The following is a 23,758-nucleotide window of genomic DNA, read 5'->3' on the forward strand; positions in this document are numbered from 1 at the left end:
CAAGGGTTGCTTCCTTCATCGAGTCTTTGCTGCTGGTGTGTGAAAATGTGTTCCTTTATCCCCTGCCTGCTTGCCTTTCCAGAAACTTCTTTGGCTTCTGGCCAATGAGGTCCCAGTAGGGGGTTCCAATACCCAGGGGGTTTCTTAATGTCTGCCTGACAGGACACCAGGATCCACCCCCAGGTGTCCATTTCCATGCTGTTGCTTACATGTACCCTATTATCAGATTGAGCCAACTGCAGGAACTCGATTGACAGAAAGACTGGCCCGATCTGGGCTTTTAACAATAGACTGGTGCATTTCAATGGGGTGCAATGATCTCCTGCTAAATATCATAGGGTGCAACAACCTTTAATGGGTGATTAATGAATCAGGCCCAGACATGTTTGTGTATTGTACAGTTGGCCTGCCTGAGGTTTGACTGTATTTGATTTTAATATGCCCAATTCTTTAATTTAAGATATCCAATTTTATCAGATTTAAAACTAGGCCCTGTTTATATTATGCACTGCAGGAACTCACCAAGGTTCCTTAGGCAGCACCTTCCAAACACATGACCACTACCTCTAGAAGGATAAGAGCAGCAGATACCTGGGAACACAACCACCTGGAAGTTCTCCTCCAAGTCACGCACCATCTTGACGTGGAAATATACCACCATTCCTTCACTATTGCTGGGTCAAAATCCTGGAACTCCCTTCCTAATAGCATTGTTGGTGTATACCTTGGCGACTGCAGCAGTTCAAGAAGGCAGCTCAACACTATCTTCTCAAGGGCAACTAGGCATGGACAATAAATGCTGGTCTAGTCAGTAATCATGAATGAAAAAAAAGATGACTCTGCCATATAAATACTATTGCTGGAAGAGCAGGTCAGAGGTTTGGAATTCAGCAGTGAGTAACTCACAATCTGACTCCCAAAGCCTGTCCACCAAAGACAAGGCACAAATCTGGAATGTGATGGAATGCTCTCTGTTGCCTGGTTGAATGCAGTGCCAACAACAGTGAAGAAGCTGGATACCGTCCAGGATAAAACAGTCTGTTTGATTGGCACCCCAACCAGCACCTTAAACATTCACTCCCTCCACTACTGAATCACAGTAGTAGCAGTATCATATACAAATTGCACTGCAGCAATTCTTCAAACGTCTTTCATAGAAACTCCCAAATCTGTGACTTCTGCCACCTGGAAGGGCAGTAGATGCTTCAAAACACCACTGCAAAGGAATGCAGCTATAAATAGGGTGTTATGAGATTAAAATAGTCAAAGTTATTTCAAATCTGCATTCCATCTACCCCCGATAACCTATCACCCTACTATCAGATCACATGGACTGCAGTGGTTCAAGATGGAGGTTTCCTACACCTTATTATCACCTTTACAAGGGCAATTAGGGATTGAAAAGCTTAAACAGCGATGACAAATCCTGTTGAAGAATAAAAAAAATTGAAGGAGCAACAAAATCCTGGAGGGTTATCTGGCTACTGACGTTTATAGAAATAGCAAAGGATTTGCAAACAAGGATGAAATTTTTAAATGAAGGCATTGTTCAACCAGGAGCCAATGTAGGTCAGCAAACTCAGGGGATAGCATATGTGGAACAACCAAGTATTTAGACTAGTCCCATAAAATTAAGCCAGTGGACACAGTATTGAAACATACAGGGCTAGAGTTTCCAGTATCAGGTTCCTGATGTTCACAGCAAAATTCAGCCCAAAGAAGGAAAATAAATGGCTCATTTACAGGTTGGCAGACTGTCACTGGTCAACAGGATCAACATTTAGGATGTAGATATTTACAATTTAATCAATGATTTAGATCAGGGGATCAAGAGTAATGTAGACAGCTTTGCTGATGATATCAGGCTAATTATGAAGAGGATGCAAAGAGGCTGCAAAGGGATATAGGTTGGTTTAATGATTGTGCAAGAGGTAATTGGTATTTTCAATATGATGAAATGTGAAATTATCCACTTTGGTCAAAAGAATAAAAATAATAAATATTTTTGAAAAGGATTGACAAGTAAATATTGGTATGCAGAGGAATGTGGGTGCCCCACTTACATGAATTACACAGGAATGTTGACCAGACTAATATCTGGAGAAACAATGATATTGATATTGATATATGGGAAACAATCAGACAGACTAGGCTTGTATCTGCTGAAGTTTAGAAGAGTAAGAAATGACTTGATTGAAACATACAAGACCAAGGTATCTTGATGGGATGGACATGGAGAGGAGGTTTCCTCTTGTGGGATAATCTAGAACTAGGGGATCACTGTTTAAAAGCAAAGGGTCACCAATTTAAAATACAGATGAAATGACATTTTTTCACTCAAACGGTTGTGAGTCTTTGGAACTCTCTTCCTATAAAGGTTGTGGAGCCAGCGTCTTTGAATATTTTTATGGCAGAGGCGATTAGATTCTTGGTAAGTGAGAAGGTGATAGGTTATCGGGGGTAGGTGAGATTCAGATTTGAGGTTACTATCAGACCAGCCACAATCTTCTTAAATGGCAGGACAGACTTGAGAGGTTAAATGGCCTACTCCTGGTTCAGAACACACAGAGTGCTGCTAGAGAAGGACCTCCAGGATTTTGCCCCAGCAATGGTGAAGGAATGGCAATATATTTCCAAGTCAGAATGGTGAGTGGCTTGGAGGGGAATTTCCAGGTGGTGGAAGCACATCCAGTGTATTTGATTGTAGTGGTCATGGGTTTGGAAGATGCTGTGTGAGGAACCTTGCTGAGTTCCTGCAGTGTATCTTGCAGATGCTACACATTGCTGCCACTGTGTATTGGTGGTAGACGGGGTGGATGTTTTTAGATGGGGTACCAATCAAGTGGCTGCTCTGTGTCATCCAGGCAAGCAGAGTACTCCATCACGCTCCAGATTTGGCCTTATAGATGGTGGACAGGCTCTGGAGAGTCAGAAAGTGAGTTACTTACCATGGATTCCTGGTCTCTGACCTGCTCTTGCAGCCACAGTATTTATATGGTTAGTCCAGGACAGATTCTGGTCAATGATAACCCCAGGGTGATTCAGTGATGGTAATGCCATTGAATGTCAAGGGATGATGATTAGATTCTCCTTTTTTGGGCGATGGTCACCACCTGGCACGTGTGGGAAAATGTTATTTGCCAATTGTCAGCCCAGCCTTGGATATGGTCCAGCTCTTGCTGCATATAATTGTTTCTGTAAATGCAAATGGTGCTGAAGGTTCTACAATCATCAGTGAACATCCCTACTTTTGACCAAATGATGGAAGGAGGGTTATTGATGAAGCAACTTAAGATGGTGTACCCGATGGAACTCCTTCAGTGATGGCCTAGAGCTGATGTGACTGACCTCCAATGATCACAACCTTTGTTCTAAGTATGACTGCAAAAACATCCTTTGTTCTAAGTATGACTGCAAAAGCAGAGATTTCCCCAAGTCCCACTGACTCCAATTTTGTTAGGGCTCCTTGATGCTACACAATGAAATACTGACTTGATGTCAAAGACAGTCATTTTCACCTGACTTGTAATTATTCTGCATAGGCTCAGTAGAGGTGCAGACTTAAAAAGCAGTCGTATTATTTTACTCCTTTTTATCATGCATATCGCAATAAAAAATTTCTAAGTTGTAGAAACGTCTGAATTGGTTCCCTGGTCACTTGTGTTGGAAAAAGAGGTGTGGGGAGGAGGTGGTGGTCGTGGACCTAAAAAAAAACTTTTTAACAAGTCAACGGCCCTATTTAAATAGTGTTATCATATGTATATTTAGAAGTAAATCCGCCCTTCAGAATTGTGTTTTTTTTTGCATTCAGAAAACTTTTGTTTTATTTTGCAAACCTCCTTGCTTTTAAACATCGTAGCATTTTAAAATCGCCTGACCAAAAAAAAGTCGCAGCAGAAGAGAAAGAATAAAAAAGCAAATATGGCATGGGTTTCAAACAGCTCTCTGGCTGGCTTCACTCCTTTAATTACGCCGCAACATAAATGCTCATTACACCTACTAATATTTCGCATTACATGTGCAAGAAACACGGATGCACCAGATCTTTTAAATGTGCCTCTGGCTTCCAACTTTGTTGTGGCAAGCCACTGCTGTCAGACAGTGTGGGAGGAAGTAGCATTAACTTCAACAGCTGTTTCTTGACCCCGGCTGTCAGTCTTCCCAAGAATAAATTTTTGGAGTGTCCCATTACAACCCTGTAGGGGATTATATAATACCGCAAGCCCTGCCCACTGGCCGGAGAGCACCGGGAAAGCCGCCCCGGTCGCTGGTCGGGGGAAAGTCATGGAGAGGGAGTGCATTTGCAGGAGGCAGCGGAGAGCCAGAGGGTTTGGCAGCGCAGGCCGGCCCGCTGTTTACAAAGTGCGTTTCCCCTGCTGGCTGAATGCAGTTAGAGGGAGTCCTGCACAGACTACAGTAATTCCCCTGCAAGGGCGACTTGAAACCGGCTGCGCTGAATAGCATTTACTCTTCCCGCTGCCTCCCCCCGCTGCACTGATACATACCCCGGAAGTTTAGCCCTTCACTGCTCGTGAAACTTTCTCCACACTGCCTGTTTTTTTAAAATCTGTTGGGTATGTGCTGCATGTTATGTGTGCGACTCCATCACTTGCTCTTTCATTTTATATATATATGTGTGTATGCATATATATGTGTATAAAGAACACCATTGATTTGTACACTTTAGCAGAGGGGGTGGGGAATAAAACACCGAGTGAACAATGAGATGCGAACTGCTATAGCTCTGTTGCAAATTGCTCCATGCCCCACTTTTTAAATACAAACAAAAACTTGTCATCTTGAGTCAGAATCAATAATTCTTCCATATATTATTATTTTTAAAAACAGACTATTGGAGATGCTCTCGTTAGGGGCGTGTATCTAATGTGGTTGTAAACAGCTTACCAGAGATTCTCAACTGATGGGTGGTTCCACGTTAAGGCTGCCTAAATCAAGTATGTGTTGCAGTGTTACCGGGGTGATGTTAAATTATCCTGGGTTAATTACTGTAGGTTACAAATACATTGTCTCTCATTGCTGATAGCCATGAACAAAATGACTTGGGTTTTGCCCCATCTCTTGTCTGTGGCCTGTTTAAGCACCGTATTTACCATGAAGGTTGCACTGAACTGGTTTAATTCAAGAATACAATATGGCTTAACTATTCTTGGTAAATTGTACTTTTGCACAGAATTATAGCTTTTGTGTTTCAAATCATTCAATGAGATTTGATGGTTATGTGTAAAATGCTTTTCCTATCAACCATCACCTCTCCCCACCCCAGGGAAAAATATTTGTGTGTGTGTGTGTGTGTTCTCTTTTTGTCCATCCTCACTTACTTGTGAAGTGAGAGATGTTACAGAACTGGTCCTTGTTATGTTTATCTTATTACTTATAGATACTTGAAGGAATGCATGTTTCACACATTTTTGGGAGGAGGAACATTCAATACTGGTAAATGGCAAAGGATGCTAATGATGTTGCAAATATAAACATTATTGTTGTTTGTAAGGGTATGCACACTCTGTCTCTCAGGAAATCAAAGATATATATTGTGGTGAGTAAGCTGAAAAATAGTTCTCTACTTTGGGTACTTTTTAAAAATGGAGTTACTTGGTCTTGCTACTTGGATGATTAGAAATAAATGCATTTACATTAAGAGTGAAAAGTATATGATAAGTTCATATTTTTCTGCTTTTCATGAGGGCCACTTGAATGCACAAAGTTCCTTAGCAGGGATAGTAGGTTGTCCTGATCATATTCTTTTTCAAAACAGTAAGTAATATGTATCCTGTGATTGGTTAACGAGGGATGTGCTTGCAATAGGATGAAGGAATGCAGGCAAATTAGCCATTGCTGAGCTTTCCTTCATGTTTGATACAGCACAGTGGTCAGCACTGCTGCTTTACAGCTCCAGCGACCTGGGTTCAATTCTGGCTTTCGGTGACTATGTAGAGTTTGTATGTTCTCCTTGTGTCTATCTGGGTTTCCTCTAGGTGTACTATTCCCTTCCACAGTTCAAAGATGTGCGAGTTAGATGGATCGGTCATGGTGAATGAGGTGGGGGAGAGTGCCTGGATGGGATGCTGTAATGGAGAGTTGGTGCAAACTCAATGGGCTGAATGACTTTGTCGGCAGTATAGGGATTCTGTTCTTTCTGATAATGGAAGTCCCAAATGCAAAAGCGATCCTGTCATGTCCCCGTAATGACTGCCTGTTTTCAAGTTGACCTAGTCCTACAGCTTTAGAATGTTTGGCCTTTTGGGGAAACCTGAACTCAAATATCGCTTGCATCTCAAAAATGTTTTCCTCTGCTTCACAAAGTAGAGTAGTTTGAGTGTGATTGAAATTGGAAGAGCAAACTAGTTGTTTGGAGACTAAAATCAAAGCAAAATACTGTGGCTGCTGGAATTCTGAAATGAAAAGAAAATGCTGGATAAACTCAACAAGTTTGGCAGCATCTGTGGAGAGAAACAGAGTTAACATTTTGAGTCCACCTGCTCTGCCATCTCTTATACGGTATAAAATCCATCTAAGTTCTTCCTCTCTTTAGCTCAGGGGAAGAGTAATACAGACTTGAAATGTTAATTCTTTTTCCCTTTCCACAGATGCTGTCAGACCTGCTGGGTATATCCAGCATTTTCTGTTTTTATTATAGTTACTTGGAGAGTTGTTCTCTTGCATGTTGCAGTGGTGGAGGCTGCCTCGCTAAATATTTTTAAGACGCGGGTTGATGGGTTTTTGATAAGCGAGGGGATTAACGGTTATGGGGAGAGGGCGGGAATGTGGAACTGAGCCACGACAGATCAGCCATGATCTTGTTGAATGGCGGGGCAGGCTCGAAGGGCTAGATGGCCTACTCCTGCTCCTATTTCTTATGTTCTTATGTATGTTCTTATGTTCTTGAGTGGCCCTCAAAGGCACTTGATCAAACAATTACTTGGAATGTCTTAATTATGTTTTCCCAATCTCCAAACTGCATAGAATGTTGTTGATTGAAAAATGGGGGCAACAGTGGAAAACTGACCAGCAATGTATGTCCAAATCAGAGTGACAAAGTGGTCAAGAGTTGTAATTTCTGTGCTATTGGTTGAGATGTTTCTGAGAATGTAATTTATAATCTCAGATATCTTCTAGTTGAATTTGCATGGCCATGCTCAAACAGCAAAGCTGTGCACTTATCAGAGGCCATTAGTGCGTTAATTTAAGAGGGGCATGGAAATAATTTATTCTGCATTGGCCTGTTGCAGGTTCTGGTGGGCAGTGTTTTAAGATGGAATTTGATGATTGGGGTACTTTTGATAGTTCAGCTGTTGAAGTTTTTCAGTGGACATGAATATTATGACTTGTGGTGAAATATTTGAGTAAATTTTTTCTGTATATATAGTTTTTGTTTTCTCTTTGTAAATCAGTGTCATTTGGTGGGATATGGTTCCACAGACATTTGCTTTTTTAGATGCTTTATTGAAGTGAGTTTTTTTTACAAGTAAGGAGTGAGTGAGTGAATTGTAGCAATACACCTTTCACGTCTTTAGACTGCCTCAAAGTGAAACCAATAAATTACTCTGAAGCGCAGTCGCTTCAAAGATAAAGCAAAGGAGAATCCAGAGAGCTTCTACAAATACATAAAGGCCAAAATAGTAACAAGGGAGAGAGTAGGTCCTCTTAAGGATCAACAAGGTCATCATTGTGCGATCCACAAGAGATGGGTGAGATCCTAAATGAATATTTTTCATCAGTATTTATTGTTGAGGAAAGCATGGATGTTAGGGAATTTGGGGAAATAAATAGTGATATCTTGAGGAGTGTACATATTACAGAGGAGGGGGTGCTGGAAGTCTTAAAGCGCATCAAGGGTATATAAATCCGCAGGACCTGCTGAGGTATATCCCAGGATGTTGTGGGAGGCTAGGGAGGAAATTGTAGGTCTCCTAGCCGAGATATTTGAATCAAGAGGGTGACGTGCCTGAAGATTGAAGATTGCAGATGACACACCAAGACTGGTGGCATAGTGGACAGTGAAGAAAGTTATCTCCAATTGCAACAGGATCTTGATCAATTGGGCCAGTGTGCTGACGAATGGCAGATGGAGTTTAATTTAGATAAATGCGAGGTGATGCATTTTGGTAGATTGAACCAGTGCAGGACTTGCTCAGTTAATGGTAGGGCATTGGGGGGAGTTACAGAACAAAGAGATCCAGGCATACATTTTCATAGCACTTTAAAAGTGGAATCACAGGTGGACAGAGTCGTGAAGAAGGCATTCGGCATGCTTGGTTTCATCGGTCAGAACATTGAATACAGGAATTGGGATGTCTTGTTGAAGTTGTTCAAAACATTGGTAAGGCCACACTTGGAATACTGTGTGCAATTCTGGTCACCCTATTATAGAAAGAATATTATTAAACCAGAAAGAGTGCAGAAAAGATTTACTAGGATGCTACCGGGTCTTGATGTATTGATTATAAGGAGAGGCTGAATAGACTGGGGCTTTTTTCTCTGGAGCATAGGAGGCTGAGGGGTAACCTTATAGATGTCTATAAAATAATGAGGGGCATAGAATAAATATCTTTTCCCAGATGTAGGGGAGTCTAAAACTAGAGGGTATAGGTTTAAGGTGAGAGGGAGAGATATAAAAGTGTCTAGAAGGGCAATTTTTTCGCACAGAGAGTGGTGAGTGTCTGTAACAAGCTGCCAGATGTGGTAGTAGAGGTGGGTATAATTTTATCTTTTAAAAAATATTTTACATGGATACGATGGGTATAGAGGGACATGGGCTAAATGCGGGCAATTGGGATTAGTTTAGGGGCTTTAAAAACAAGGCTGGCATGGACAAGTTGGGCTGAAGGGCCTGTTTTCATGCTGTGAACCTCTATGACTTTGAGTTGCTGTTAAGGTAGCCAATACATCAGTAAAGCTCCACAAAAAGCTATGCGAATGACAGGTGACATGTGTAAGTTTAGGGACTAATAATGCTTAAGACACTGGGAGAATTCCCAAATCGTGGAACAATAGTAGGGGATTTTTTACAATCAGTCGAACAAGCAAATGTGCATTGGTTCATATTCTTAACCAAAATATGGCACCTTTCCTGAGCATTGCACTTAGTCTCAATTTGGCCTTTGTGTTAGGGTCCTAGAATAGGGCTTGAGCCCATGACCTGAGACAGGAGAGCTCTGTCAATAGAGCCAACCTGACACCCCAATCCAAAATGATTTAATTTAAAAAAGACGTTAAATTTTGTTCTGATGCCTAATTAACCGTTTAATAAATTGTCAATACAAACTTTTAAAACAATTCTCATGCTCAGATAAAATAATACATTGTTAAATTTAATACTTCAGTTCAGGGGATCCTCTGTATGAGCCACTTCCCTTGTGAACAATTCATCTTATTGATAGAACACATTTGTCAACACTAGCACAAGTATGCACGTGTAGCTGCTGTAATGTTACCAATGCATTCCTGAGGTTTACAGAGGTCAGTCCATCTATGGCAAGAATTAAAGTGATGGCAAGTGGTGCTAGCAGCAGCAGTAGCTATTTAGCTCTGTTGGTGATTGTCCTTTATGGAGACAGGCAGAAGAACCTCTCGTAGGGAGGTTTGGCAGCACTGGCACCATATTATTCACATTAGTAAGGCTGAAGGGTGATTCTCATGGGAGGCAGTGCTGCAAGATAGATGGCATATAATATTTGATTTGCTTGAATGAAGAGCTAAAGTTCTCCAAATGAGCATCTGTGACCATTATGAAATCTAAGAAGAGGGATTTCTAAGTTCTAGTATACAGTGCAATCCTCAATGGATGGATTTCAGTATCTAGCTGTACCATTCAATCGTCTACTTATTTTTTTGTAAAAGGTGACCAAGCAATTGGGAATATTTGTAGAGTGATTTTTGACAGTATTCTCAAATAGCATAATTTTTTTTAGCTTTGGCGATGTAAGATTTCCTTTAAAGTATTGTGATTTATTTATACTGAAAATACAGTTTTTTTATGTTGCAAGTAATGTAATTGCAGATTCAGTGTGTCTGTATTCCACAATCTTTTTAAAAACTGAATTATAAAGGAATAAGGCATAATATTTTTAAAAGGATGCGGTTTTTAACAAAAGGTTCAGAATTTCTGTTTTAATTCTGTACCATATCAACGTTATTTTGAATTTTTTTCAATGTTTCTGTTTCTTGAACGTTATATGACTATGCTTCCAATCTTCACTATCTGTAGTAGGTTGATTTGTCACTTTCTATGATCCTAGTCTTTTGCAGGATTTTGGTTCATTCTCAGTTCTTTACTAATTTGTTTTCTCGGCTAATTTTTGAATTTCTTCCTCTCTTAGGAAGTTTTTATTCCTGTGTGTGCATATCTTCCAACATTCCTTTGCCACTTTATTAGATACAGTTGGATATCTGGTCTCTGTGGCAGAGAAACAGATACAATTATCTTGTTACTGAAATTTTATTTAAACATATTGGTGTCAAAGCAAAAAAAAAATCTCTTGGCAACCTGAAAAACAGTTATTTCCAATTTTGCACAACATCAGTGCATCCCCAATTTTCAGTTTCCCATTTTGCTGCTGCTGATTTTTTTTTGTCTTGTAGCTTTCTGCTGTGCCTACCAGTATACCTGCAACACAGGTATTTCATTTAATATTGCCTCCAGATTCCCAGTGAGCAACAATATAATTGATCTATGTGAACTGGCCTGTTATTACTTCTCACTGCGGTTGGCCATCCATAAGCCCGTTTCATTGGTAGTGGACCAAGAATAGGATTTGGGCCTCTGGTACTCCGAATTGTTCTGTTTGCTCCTTGGACAGTTATCACATTGGGTATCAACTATGCTGGACTATGGTGAGCAGACTGCACCAACATTAGCCTATGAGTGAAAGAGACAAAACCTTTAATTAGTCTAATTGTTGAGGGTATTATTTGGAAAGGGGAATGAGCAGAAAGGTTATGCAAAGTTCTGATTTGTTTTTTAAATGTATTTATTATGTGATTCATTGTTAGGAATATTAAGTGTTGGGGTGGCACAGTGGTTAGCACTGCTACCTCACAGTGCCAGGGACCTGGGTTTGATTTCTGGCTTGGGTCATTGTCTGCATGGAGTTTACATGTTCTCCCCATGTCTGTGTGGGTTTCCTCCAGGTGCTCTTGTTTCTTCCCACAGTTCAAAGATGTGCGAGTTATGTTGAAGGGTATTATTTGGAAAGCCATGCTAAATTGCCCCTTAATGTCAAAAGGACTGGCTAGGAGAATTGCACAGGTTTGTGGGTATAGGACCTGGATGGAATTGTGGTCAGTGCAGACCCGATGGGCCAAATGGTCTTTTTCTGCACTGTAGGATTCTATGACCTGGTAAATGGTGTTTTTGATCTAGAGAGTTTGATTATGTCCAGTTTTTAATAGAACAATAATGATGCCTCATGAACAGCTCCAGAAGTCCTCATCTGAGAATTAAATAATTTAAATGTAATATCTAATTAAAACAATGGAAGTATACAGTACTAAATCATCATATTATGTCAATCAGACACTCTTATACCCTGCAGTGCCCACTGACCACAAGACCATAAGAAATAAGAACAGGAGTGGACCATTCAGCTCTTCAAGTTTGTCCCACCAATCAGTAAGACCACGGCTGATCTAACACTAACTAAGTCCATTCCTCTGGGTTTCCTCTGGATGCTGTGGTTTTCTCCCACAGTCTGAAAGGCATGCTGGTTAAATGCATTGGACATCCTAAATTCTCCCTCACTGTACCTAAACATCGCCGGAATGTGGTGACTAGGGGTTTTCACAGTAACTTCATTGCAATGTTAATGTAAGCCTACTTGTAACACAAATAAATACCCTAATATCTCCTGCTGAATAAAAATGCATCGATCTCAGTCTTGAAAATGTTCAAGTGGAGGCCTGTGACTAGTGGTGTGCCACAGGGATCGGTGTTCGGTCCATTGTTGTTTATCATCTATATCAATGATCTGGATGATAATGTGGTAAATTGGATCAGCAAATTTGCTGGTGATACAAAGATTGGAGGTGTAGTGGACAGTGAGGACGGTTTTCAAAGCTTGCAGAGGGATTTGGACCAGCTAGAAAAATGGGCTGAAAAGTAGCAGATGGAGTTTAATGCAGACGGGTGTGAGGTATTGCACTTTGGAAGGACAAACCAAGGTGAACATACAAGGTAAAAGGTAGGACACTGAAGAATGTAGTAGAATAGAGGGATCTGGGAATATGGATAATAATTCCCTAAAAGTGGTGTCACAGGTACAAAGGGTCGTAAGAGTGCTTTTGGTACATTGGCCTTTATAAATCAAAGTATTGAGCATAAGAGTTGTTATGGTGAGGTTGTATAAGACATTGGTGAGTCCGAATTTAGAGTATTGTGTGCAGTTTTGGTCACCTAATTACAGGAAGACTATTAATAAGGTTGAAAGAGTGCAGAGAAGGTTTACAAGGATGTTGCTGGGACTTGAGAAACTGAGTTACAGAGCAAGATTGAATAGGTTAGGACTTTATTCCCTAAGGGTAGAAGAATGAGGGGAGATTTGATAGAGGTGTACAAAATTATGATGGGTATAGATAGAGTGAATGCAAGCAGGCTTTTTCCACTGAGGCTAGGGGAGAAAAAAACTAAGGACATGGGTTAAGGGTGAAGGGGGAAAAGTTTAAAGGGAGTATGGGGGGGGGGGAGGGGGTGGCCTCTTCACACAGAGAGTGGTGGGAGTGTGGAATGAGCTGCCAGATGAAGTGTGAATACGGGCTCACTTTTAACATTTAAGAAAAACTTGGACAGGTACATGGATGAGAGGTGTGGAGGGATATGGTCCAGGTGCAGGTCAGTGGGACTAGGCAGAAAAATGGTTTGGCACAGCCAAGAAGGGCCAAAAGACCTGTTTCTGGGCTGTAATGTTCTATGGTTCTATATTTCGCTGCCTCCACAGCTTCTTGGGGGAAAAGAATTCCAAAGATCCACCACTCTGAGAGAAGAAATTCTTCCTCAATCTATCTAAGTGAGCAGCTCCTTATTCTGCAACTATGCACTCTAATCCTACACTCTCCCATGAGTGGAAACATCCTCCTAACATTTAACTTGTCTAACCCCCCCCCCCACCAAGAATCTGATGTTTCAATCATACCACTTCTCATTCTTCTGAATTCCCAAGGAGTGCAGACCCAATCTGTTTAATCGTTGCTCATATGTCAATCCTTCCCTACCCAGGATCATCCTGGTAAATCTCCTCAGTACTAACTATAATGATAATAACTTTCATGAAATAAGCGGACCAAACTTGTACACGGTATTCTAAATGTGGCCTCAGTATTAGTTGCACAATACCTCTTTCCTTTTATACTGCAGCCCCTTGAAACAAAAGTGAACATTTCATTTGCCTTCCTTATTACCTTCTGCACTGTATGCTAGCTTTCTGGATTACATGAACAAGGACCCCCAATTCCCTTTGTGGTGCAGGTTTCTGCAATCTCTCTCCATTTAAATAATGATCCAAATTGTTATTTCTTCTTCCAAAATGAACAATTTCACATTTTCCCCACATCAAAAAGTTAAACTTTATTTATTAGTCACAAGTAAGCTTACATTAACATTGCAATGAAGTTACTGTGAAAATCCCCTAGCCGCCACACTTCAGTGCCTGTTTGGTACACCGAGGGAGAATTTACCATGGCCAATGCACCTAACCAGCATGTCTTTCAGACTTTGGTCGGAAATCGAAGCACCTAAACAAAACCCACCCAGACATGGGGATAATGTGCAGACTCTTCACATACTGTGACCAAGCTGGGAATCAAACCCAGATCCCTGGTGCAGTGAGGCAGCAGTGTGAGTCACTACGCCATTTCTACCCACTCACTTAACCTGTCAATACATCTCTGTAAATGATTTATATCCTCCTTCCCTCCCACCTTTGCATCATCCACAAATTTGGCCACACTGTTCCTTCTTCCAAATCATTCATATATTGTGAAGAGCTGTGGTCCCAGCGCTGAACCCTGTGGCACTCCACTGGTTTCTGTCTTCAAACATGAGAAGGACTCCCCCCTTATTGCTACTTGCAGCTTCCTGTTAGATAGCTAATCCTCTATCCAGGCCAGAATATTACCTCCAACACCATGAGCTCCTATCTTGTGTGGCATCCTATTAAATGCCTTTTGAAAATCCAGATATGCAACTTGACTAGCCCTCCTCTATCTGCAATGGCTGATAGCTTCTCAAAGACCGCCTGCAAATTTTTCAGGCATGATTGCCCCATCATGAAACCAATATTGACTTTATTTGATCAGATTATAACTTTCTAAATGCCCTGCTGTTCTTTCCTTTAATAAGCAATATCTTTCCAATAATAAGTTAGACTAACTGGTCTGCACTTTCCTGCATTCTGCCTGGTTCCCTCTTTGAATAAGGGTACCACATTGCCAGTTTTCCAATCCTTTGGCAGAGTTCCAGAATCTAAGGATTTTTGGAAAATAAGTAGCAATGAATCAAAATTTCTGTAACTACCTGTCTTAAGATCTTGTGGTGCAAACCATCAGGTCCAGGGTTACTTGTCAGCTTTAACCCCATTAGTTTGCTGAAGACAAATTTCCTGGTGATGGTGACTATTTAAATTCTCCCCTTTGTTTTGGCTCTTTCTGGGATGTTTACAGTTTCCTCTATAGTAAAGACCGATACAAAATATTTATTTAACACTTCCATCATTTCTTTGTTCCCCATAATTATTTCCCTAGTTTCATTCTCTAAGGGGATAATGCTTTCTTTTATTGTACTGAAAGAAAAAGTATGTATTATCTGTTTTTATATTTCTCACAAGCTTGCCCTCAAGTTTATTTTCTCCTTTGATTTTTTTTTAAGCCCATCTTTGCTGCATTCTGAATCTGTCCCACTCTTCTGGCCTACCATGAGTCTTTGCCAGCTTATGTGCTGTTATCTCCTGAAATGTCTGCAACTGCTCATCTATTGTCTTACCTATCAATTTATGTACGACCAGTCCACTTCCACTTTGACCAATTCCATCCTCATACCTTTGTGATTCCCATTCTTTAAGTTCAACACTGATAATTCTGTCCCAATTTTCTCACGCTCAAGCTAAAAGTTAAATTTATCATACTGTGACCATTAATTCCTAGGGAATCCTTAACCTTGAGGTCATTTTATTAAACCTACCTCATTACACATTACCAGATCAAAAATAACCTGATCCCTAGTTGGCTCAATAACCTATTGCTCCAAAAATGATTCCAAATGCACTCTATGAATTCATTCTCTTGGATGCCATTTCCAATTTGATTAGGCCAATCTATATGAAAATTAAAGTCACCCATAATTAATGCTGTGCTCCTTTAATATGCCCAATCATTTTTGAGGTCTGTGACAGCAGTAACTATTTCTTTGTAGAAATAGTATTCCATTCATATCTGCTCTTTGTGCCTCACTAACAGGAAGCTTGTATGATTGCACATAAAACATTTATTTTTAGTACACACACTTACTCATCTCCAAAGTACAGCCTTTTCTAAGTGCTGTGTTCATTCCGACTTCTTTCAGACTATTGCTACACAACCATATCTCATGTCTCTCTACATCATATTGTGGGTGATACTGTTTCCCTGTCCCACAATAGTCCTTGGTCTGATGAACATCCTTATATTACACTTTCCTCAAGAGTTTATCCATCATATACCATTTCCCTATCCAATTTCTTCTGGAGCAGATTTTTGCTGTTAATTCATGGAGTGGGCTTGGGCTTGTTTTTTCTTTGGGGTCTGCCTTGATCTTTTGAGAAGTTGATGTTTCAAAAATGATGCCTTTGTTTTCCAGCTGTTTCAATTGCAAGCATTTGCGGCCCCTGAGGCACACTGAGTTACTGATCGGCAACCAGAAGAACAACTAATTACCCCCACTCTTTGCTTTCTGTTAATCAACCAATCCTCTATCCATGCTAACACAGTGTGCACCTTTTTCTTATGCAGCAGCCTTTTGTGTGGCACCTTGTCGAATGCTTTCCGGAATTCCAGATACACCACGTGCACCGGTTCCCAGTTCACCGTGCTTGTAATGTCCTCAAAAAATTACAGTAAATGAGTTAAACATGACCTGTCTTTCGTGAACCCATCTCGCTATTTCTTCCTTGATAGATTCAAGCATTTTCCCCACTACAGAACTACAGTTAAGCTAACCCGCCTTTTGTCTACATCCTTTTTTTCAAACAGTGGTATCATATTTGCTGTTTTCCAATCTGCTGGAACTGCCCAGAGTCCAGCAAATTTTGGTAAATTACTTGCTATTTCCCTTGCCGTTTTTAGTACCCTGGAATGCGTTCCATTAGGGCCAGGAGACTTGTCTACCGTAGCCCCATTAGCTTGCCAAACAGTACTTCTTTAGTGATACTGATCGTTTCTAGGTCTTCACTTGCCACAGTCTGTCATCAATTTTTGACATGTTATTTGTATCTTCCACTGTGAAGACTGATGCAAAATGCCTGTTCAGTGCCTTGGCCATTTCCTCATTTCCTGTTATTAAATCCCCCTCTCATCCTCTCAAGGGCCAATTTGTAGGAACTTTTACTATCTGTTTTTATATTCTGAGCTAGTTTAGTCTCATAATCTACTTATTTTTCTTCATAGTTTTTTTGTGGCTTTCTGTTGACCTTTAAAGATTTCCCAATTGTCTAGTTTCCCACTAATCTTTACCACTTTGTATGCATTTTCTTTCAATTTGATACCCTCCTTTATGTCCTTGGATATCCATGGCTGATTATCCCTTTTCCTACAATCTTTTCTTATCACTAGTATATAGTTGAAGACTATGAAAAATCACTTTGAAAGTCCTCCATTGTTCCTCAATTGTCCCATCATAAAGTTTTTGCTCCCAGTCTACTTTAGCCAACTCCTCCTTCATCCCATTATAGTCTCCTTTGTTTAAGCGCAAGACACTAGTATTGGATTTTACCTTGTCATGCTCCATCTGTATATTAAATTCAACCATGTTGTGATTATTTCTTCTGAGACAATCTCTAACTGTGAGATCATTAATTATTCTTGTCTCATTACACAGGACCAGTTCTAGGATAACTTGCTCTCTCTTAGGTTCCATTACATACTATTTGAGGAAACTATCGCGGATACATTCTATGAACTCCTCCTCAAGGCTGCCTTGACTTACCTGGTTTGACCAATCGACGTGCAGATTAAAATCCCGCATGACAATTGCCGTACCATTTTTACATGGGTCAGTTATTTCTTCGTTGATTTCTTGTTATCATTTGGCAGCCTATAGACTATGCGTATCAGTGACTTTTTCTCGTTGCTATTTATAATTTCCACCCAAATGGATTCAACCTTTTTCTCCATTGAACTATATCATCTCTCACTACCTCCCTTCCTCGTTTACTGCTGGTTCTCGCCTGTTACTTATTTAATCAAGACTGATGCAAAATAGCTGTTCGGTTCGTTTGTCATTGCTTTGTTTCCATCATTAATTCTCCGGACTCGCTTTCTCTTGAGCCAATGGTTACTTTCTTAACTCTTCTTTAAATATTTATAAAAACTCTTGCTATCTGTTTTTATATTTTTGGTTAGCTTTCCCAAATATTCTAATTTTTTTTCCTTCCTAATGAGCTGTTTTTCATAACTTTAATGTTTTTTTCAAGAAGGCACTGCAGTGACTTTTTTCCCCTACTCCTATGCTTGTTGGGTTTTGGCAAGCTACAGTTGCGATCTTCTCATAGCCTCTTTAAACTTTGCAATTCTGCAGGGAGATCCTTTAAACTAACAGTTTTGGCCACTTATTTTGCTTCTCTGAGCTCGAGAAATCTATTTGAAGGTGATTTTTGTTGATGCTATAACCTGGTCTGGGTGCTATCTTCATGTTGACTTCTATCAAACCCTCTACACAATTGTCTCATGTGACACTCTACATCACACATGGGCTGTTACGTTCTGTAGTCCCACATTAACTCTTGCTATGCCAAACACCCTTATAATACAACTTACAAGTGTGAGGAATTTTGAAAGTAGAGGGAAAGGTATTTGAGATTTCAAAAATCTAATTGCTTTTCACACAATACTTTACTTTACAATTTGAAAGTTTATTCTTTGTCCTTGGGTGGACCCGCCACCCATGGTTAACAAAAAAAGCTAAAGATAGTATCAGAAAAGAAAGTATGTAATTGTGCAGAGATGGGTGGTAGGTCAAAAGATTGGATAGAATATGAAAAATAGCAAAAATAACTGAAGGTAAAATTACAGTACAAAAGAAAGCTATCACAAAATATAAAGATAGATAGTAAGAGTTTCTATAGATACTTAAAAGAAAAGAAATAACAAAGTTTATGTTGATCCTATGAAAAAAAATTGAGCTTGGAGGATTAATAATGGAAAATAAATGGGCAGCATGGTGACACAGTGGTTAGCACTGCAGCCTCACAGCTCCAGGGACCCGAGTTCAATTCAAGCTTTGGGTGACTGTGGAATTTGCACATTCTCCCTTTGTCATAGAATAATACAGTACAGAAACAGGCCCTTCGGCCTAAGCAGTCCATGCCAACTCCACTATATATGACACAAATAACATCCCAGGATTAGTTGTAAATCAGAAAATGCAAGGGGAATCAACTCAAGAAAATTACAACCACCAGAGAAGTGGAACTGTTAGAACTGCAGGCTGACAATTCTCCAGGTCCTTGAAAGAACTGGCTACTGGGATAATCATGTGTTTATTTAAATTTTCCAAAATTCCCTAGCTTCTGGAAAATTTTCATTAGATTAGAAAATCATGAATCTAATTCTTTTATTCAAAAAAGGAGGGAGATAGAAAGCAGGAAACAACAGGCAAGTTGGTTGTGGAAAATGTTGGAGGCTATTTTTAAAGATGTTAGAGCAGGGCATTTGGAAAAGTGCAAGATAATCAGCAGAGTCAACGTGGTTTTACGAAAGGGAAATCATGTTTCACCAATTTATTGGAGTTCCTTGAAATAACATGTGCTGTGGATGTGCTATACTGGCATTTAATCATGTGTCACATCAAAGTTTATTGTGGAAAATAAAGCTTTTGGTTTTGAGGTAACATATTGGCATGGAAAGAAGTTTAGCTACCTAACAGGAAACAGAGGGTAGTCATAAATGGACCTTTTCTCAGTTTGGCAAGTTGTAATGAGTGGTGTGGCACAGGGATCAGTAGTGGTGTCTCAACTTTTGTAATTTATATAAATAACTTGGATAAGGGGACCAATGATATGGCTGTTACATTTGGTAATGATACTAAGATAGGTGGGAGAGTAAATTGTGAAGAGGACATAGGGAGGCTACAAAAGGATATAGAGTGTGTAAAGATCTGGCAAATAGAGTAAAATGTTGGCAAATGTGAAATTATCCACTTTGGCAGGAAGAGTAAATAGAGATTACAGAGTTCTGAACTGCAGAGGAATCAAGGTATCCGAATACCTGAATTGCAAAGGAAAGTTAATAGAGTGTTATCATTTATTGTGAAAAGAAGTGAAGTAAGGTGGTAGATTTTCAAGGAATGTTTGTCAGGAGTTCTGCACGACAATGTTCCGATGAGACAGGGAGGTTATGGTAGGTTACAGGAACCGTGGTGCATGAAAGTTGTAACGAATCTAGTCAAAAAGAAAAAACAGCATACAAAAGGTTCAGGAAGCTAGGTCATGTTAAGGATCTAGAGGAGTATACAGCTTGTAGGAAGGAACTTGAGAAGGAAATTAGGAGAGCTAGAAGGAGTCATGAGAAGGACTTGGCAGGTAAGATTAAGGAAAACCCTGAGGCGTTCTACAACTATGTGAAGAGTAAAAGGATGAGATGAGAGTAAAAAGACGAGAGTAAAAGGATTAGAATGGAGTTGAGGAGGAACTTCGTCACTCAAAGGTTGGTGAATCTCTGGAATTCTCTGCCCATTGAAGTGGTGGAGGCTACCTCGCTGAATATATTTGAGTCACGGGTAGATAGATTTCTGATAGACAAGGGAATTAAGGGTTATGGGGAGAAAGTGGGAAAGTGGAACTGATCCACTTCAGATCAGCCATGATCTTTTGAATGGCGGGGCAGGCTCGAAGGGCCAGATGGCCTACTCCTGCTCCTATTTCTTATGTTCTTATGAGATGTGAAGGAATAGGACCTATAAAATGTGACGGTGGGAAAGTTTGTGTAGAACCGGTAGAAATAAGAGGTGCTCAATGAATACTTTACTTCGAAATTCACGATGGAAAATGATCTTGGTGATTGTAGTGCAATCTTGCGGCGGACTGAAAAGCTTGAGTGTGTGGACACTAAGAAAGAGGATGTGTTAGAACTTTTGAAAAGCATCAAGATTGATAAGTTGCTGGGACCGGATGGGATGTACCCCAGGTTACTGTGGGAGGCGAGGGAAGAGATTGCTGAGCCTCTGGCGATGATCTTTGTGTCATCAATGGAGACGGGAGAAGTTCTGGAGGATTGGAGGATTGCGGATGTGGTTCCTATATTCAAGAAAAGGAGTAAAGATAGCCCAGAAAATTATCGACCAGTGAGTCTAACCTCAGTGGTTGGTAAGTTGATGGAAAAGATCCTGAGACACAGAATTTATGAACGTTTAAACAAGTATAGTATGATCAAAAGTAGTCAGCACAGCTTTGTTAAAGGCAGATCGTGTCTTACGAGCCTGGTTGAGTTTTTTGAAAATGTGATTAAACCCATTGGCGAAGGAAGAGCAGTGGATGATGTGGTTTAAATGGACTTCAGCAAGGCATACGATAAGGTCCCCCATGCAGGCTTATTGAGAGAGTGAGGGGGCATGGGATTCAAGGGGATGTTGCTTTGTGGATCCGGAACTGTTACCAGCAGAAGGCAGAGTGGTTGTAGATGGGTCTTTTTCTGCATGGAGGTTGGTCACCAGTGGGGTGCCCCAGGGATCTGTTCTGGAACCCTTGCTGTTTGTGATTTTTATAAATGACCTGGATGAGGAAGTGGAGGGATGGGTTGGTAAGTTTGCCGATGACACGAAGGTCAGAGGTGTTGTGGATAGTTTGAAGGGATGTCAGAAGTTGCAGCGTGATGTAGGTAGGATGCAAGACTGGGCGGAGAAGTGGCAGATGGACTTCAACCCGGATAAATGTGTGGTGGTACATTTTGGCAGGTCAAATGGGATGAAGGAATATAATATTAAGGGTAAGACTCTGAGCAGTGCGGAAGAACAGAAGGATCTTGGGGTCTGGGTTCATAGGACTCTCAAATTGGCTTCGCAGGTAGAGGATATGGTTAAGAGGGCATATGGTGTACTGGCCATTAATCGAGGAATTGAGTTTAGGAGTCAGGAGATAATGCTGCAGCTGTATAAGACCCTGGTCAGACCCCACTTAGAGTACTGTGCTCAGTTCTGGTCGCCTCATTACGGGAAGGATGTGGAAGCCCTTGAAAGGGTGCGGAGGAGATTTACAAGGATGTTACCTGGATTGGGTGGCATGCCTTTTGAGGATAGGTTGAGAGAGCTCGATCTTTTCCCCTTCGAGAGATGAAGGATGAGAGGGGACCTGATAGAGGTGTATAAGATGATGAGAGGTATTGATCAGGTGGATTCTCAGAGGCTTTTCCCCAGGGCTGAAATGGCTGCCACAAGAGGACATAGGTTTAAGGTGCTGGGGAGTAGGTACAGAGGAGGTGTCAGGGGTAAGCTTTTCACTCAAAGAGTGGTGGGTGCGTGGAATCGGCTGCTGTCAGTGGTGGTGGAGGCAGATTTGTTAGGGTCTTTTAAGAGACTTCTGAATGAGTACATGGGACTTAATAGGATTGAGGGTTACAGGTAAGCCTAGTAGGTAGAGATAAGATCGGTGTAACTTGTGGGCCGAAGGGCCTGTTTGTGCTGTGGGTTTTCTGATTCTATGAATATAAAAATAGGAAGGTTATACCAATTCAGTTATACAGGGAATTGGTGAGACCACATCTCAAAAACTGTGTATAGTATAGTTAAGAAAGGATGTAAGTTAATTCAAAGCACTGGGGAGAAGGTGGCAGAGTGGTATTGTCACTGAACTAGTAATCCATACCCTGTGGGGACAAGGGTTTAAATCCCACTATGGCAGCTGGTGGGAATATGAATCTGGAATATAAAGCTAATCTCACTCATGGCGATCATGAAACTATTGTCGCTGATCGTAAAAAGCCATCTGCACCCATCTGGTTCTCCAATGCCCTTTAGGGAAGGAAATCTGCCACCATGACCTGGGTTGGCCTACATGTGACTCCTTATTCACAGCAATATGGTTGACTTTTAATGACCATCTGAAATGGCATGGCAAGACACTCGTTGAAGAGCAACCATATCCCATGAAAGAATAAAGTTTAGATGAGATTTACTAGACTAATACCTAGAATGGGCAGATTATTTTATGAGGAAAAGTTAGACACGCTAGGCTTGTATCTGCTAGTGTTTAGAAAAGCAAGAAGCAACTTGATTGAAACAAGGTGGGTGTGGAGAGGATATCCCCCCTTGTGGGAGAATCTAGAACTACGGGTGGCTTATGAAAAATAAGGGGTCATCCACGTAAAGCAGATAAGGCATAATTTTTCCTGTGGGTGAGAGTTTTTGAATATTTTTAAGTCAGAAATAGATAGAAACTTGATAAGTAAAACGGTGAAAGGTTATCTGGGTAGGTGGGAGTTATTATTAAATGATGGAACAGGCTCAAGTGGCCTACTGCTGCTCCTAATTTGTATGTTCATATGTTGATATGAATGCTAATCTTGCTGGCCATTGTTATCAACTCTCCTTAGGGAAGAGACATATGTCTGTGAAGTCTTTACCTACCCATTCATTAGCAGGCATGATATTTAAAGGAGCATTGGAGTTTGTAGACATGGTCACGCTGATTTCTTCTCTGCAAGTTTACCTGAGTTCATAGTGTCGTCTGCATCCATCCTTGAACTTTTCCTGCATCTAGGTTTGTTCCTTCTTGGTTTCTTGTCAACACCACAGAATTCAGACTAATATTGAAATTGAGGACATCTAATATATCTTTGTGGATCCAGTGCCAGGGTGAGAGCAAAGATGAAGGTAACAGTGGTTAACAGGATCAAGCTGATTGGTGAAACAAGCCAAGACATGATTTCTTTACTCTCTCTTTACTGAGAGAGTTTAGTTTGGAGTACTGTGTGCAGTTTTGGTTGCCGCACTTACGCAAGGATATTTTGGCCTTGGAGGGAGTGCAGAGGAACATAAGAACATAAGAAATAGGAGCAGGAGTAGGCCATCTAGCCCTTCGAGCCTGCCCCGCCATTCAGTAAGATCATGGCTGATCTGTCATGGCTCAGTTCCACATTCCTGCCCTCTCCCCATAACCCTTAATCCCCTCTATTATCAAAAACCCATCAACCCGCGTCTTAAAAATATTTAGCGAGGTAGCCTCCACCACTTCAACGGGCAGAGAATTCCAGAGATTCACCACCCTTTGAGTGAAGAAGTTCCTCCTCAACTCTGTTCTAAACCGCCCCCCTTTATCTTGAGGCTGTGCCCCCTAGTCCTACTATCCTTTCTGAGCAGGAAGAGTCTCTCCACCTCTATCCTATCCATCCCATTCATCATCTTATACGTCTCAATGAGATCTCCCCTCATTCTTCTAAACTCTAACGAGTACAAGCCTAATTTATTCAGCCTCTCCTCATAGCTCAACCCCCTCAACTCCGGCATCAGCCTAGTAAACCTCCTCTGCACTCCCTCCAAGGCCAAAATATCCTTGCGTAAGTACGG

The 23,758-nt window shown here is 40.8% G+C and overlaps 1 protein-coding gene across 5 annotated transcripts in view; it reads left to right on the forward strand.

Annotated features, from left to right (window-relative positions):
* Positions 1 to 4,488: 4,488 nt before the first annotated feature.
* atg10 (ATG10 autophagy related 10 homolog (S. cerevisiae)) overlaps positions 4,489 to 23,758 on the forward strand; it is a 246,932-nt gene continuing 227,662 nt past the window's right edge. Inside the window, exons 1-2 of one of the 5 annotated variants that reach the window (XM_080189194.1) lie at positions 4,509 to 4,574; positions 5,399 to 5,557. The gene's annotated coding sequence lies outside the window, so the exon portion shown is untranslated. Of the gene's footprint in view, positions 4,575 to 4,905; positions 4,956 to 5,398; positions 5,558 to 23,758 lie in introns of those variants that run through there. The other 4 variants (XM_080189196.1, XM_080189195.1, XM_080189198.1 and 1 more) reach the window with 4 other exon arrangements.

Source organism: Carcharhinus amblyrhynchos, chromosome 5 (genome assembly GCF_965287045.1).
Source record: "Carcharhinus amblyrhynchos chromosome 5, sCarAmb.v2.hapA, whole genome shotgun sequence".
NCBI lineage: Eukaryota > Metazoa > Chordata > Chondrichthyes > Carcharhiniformes > Carcharhinidae > Carcharhinus > Carcharhinus amblyrhynchos.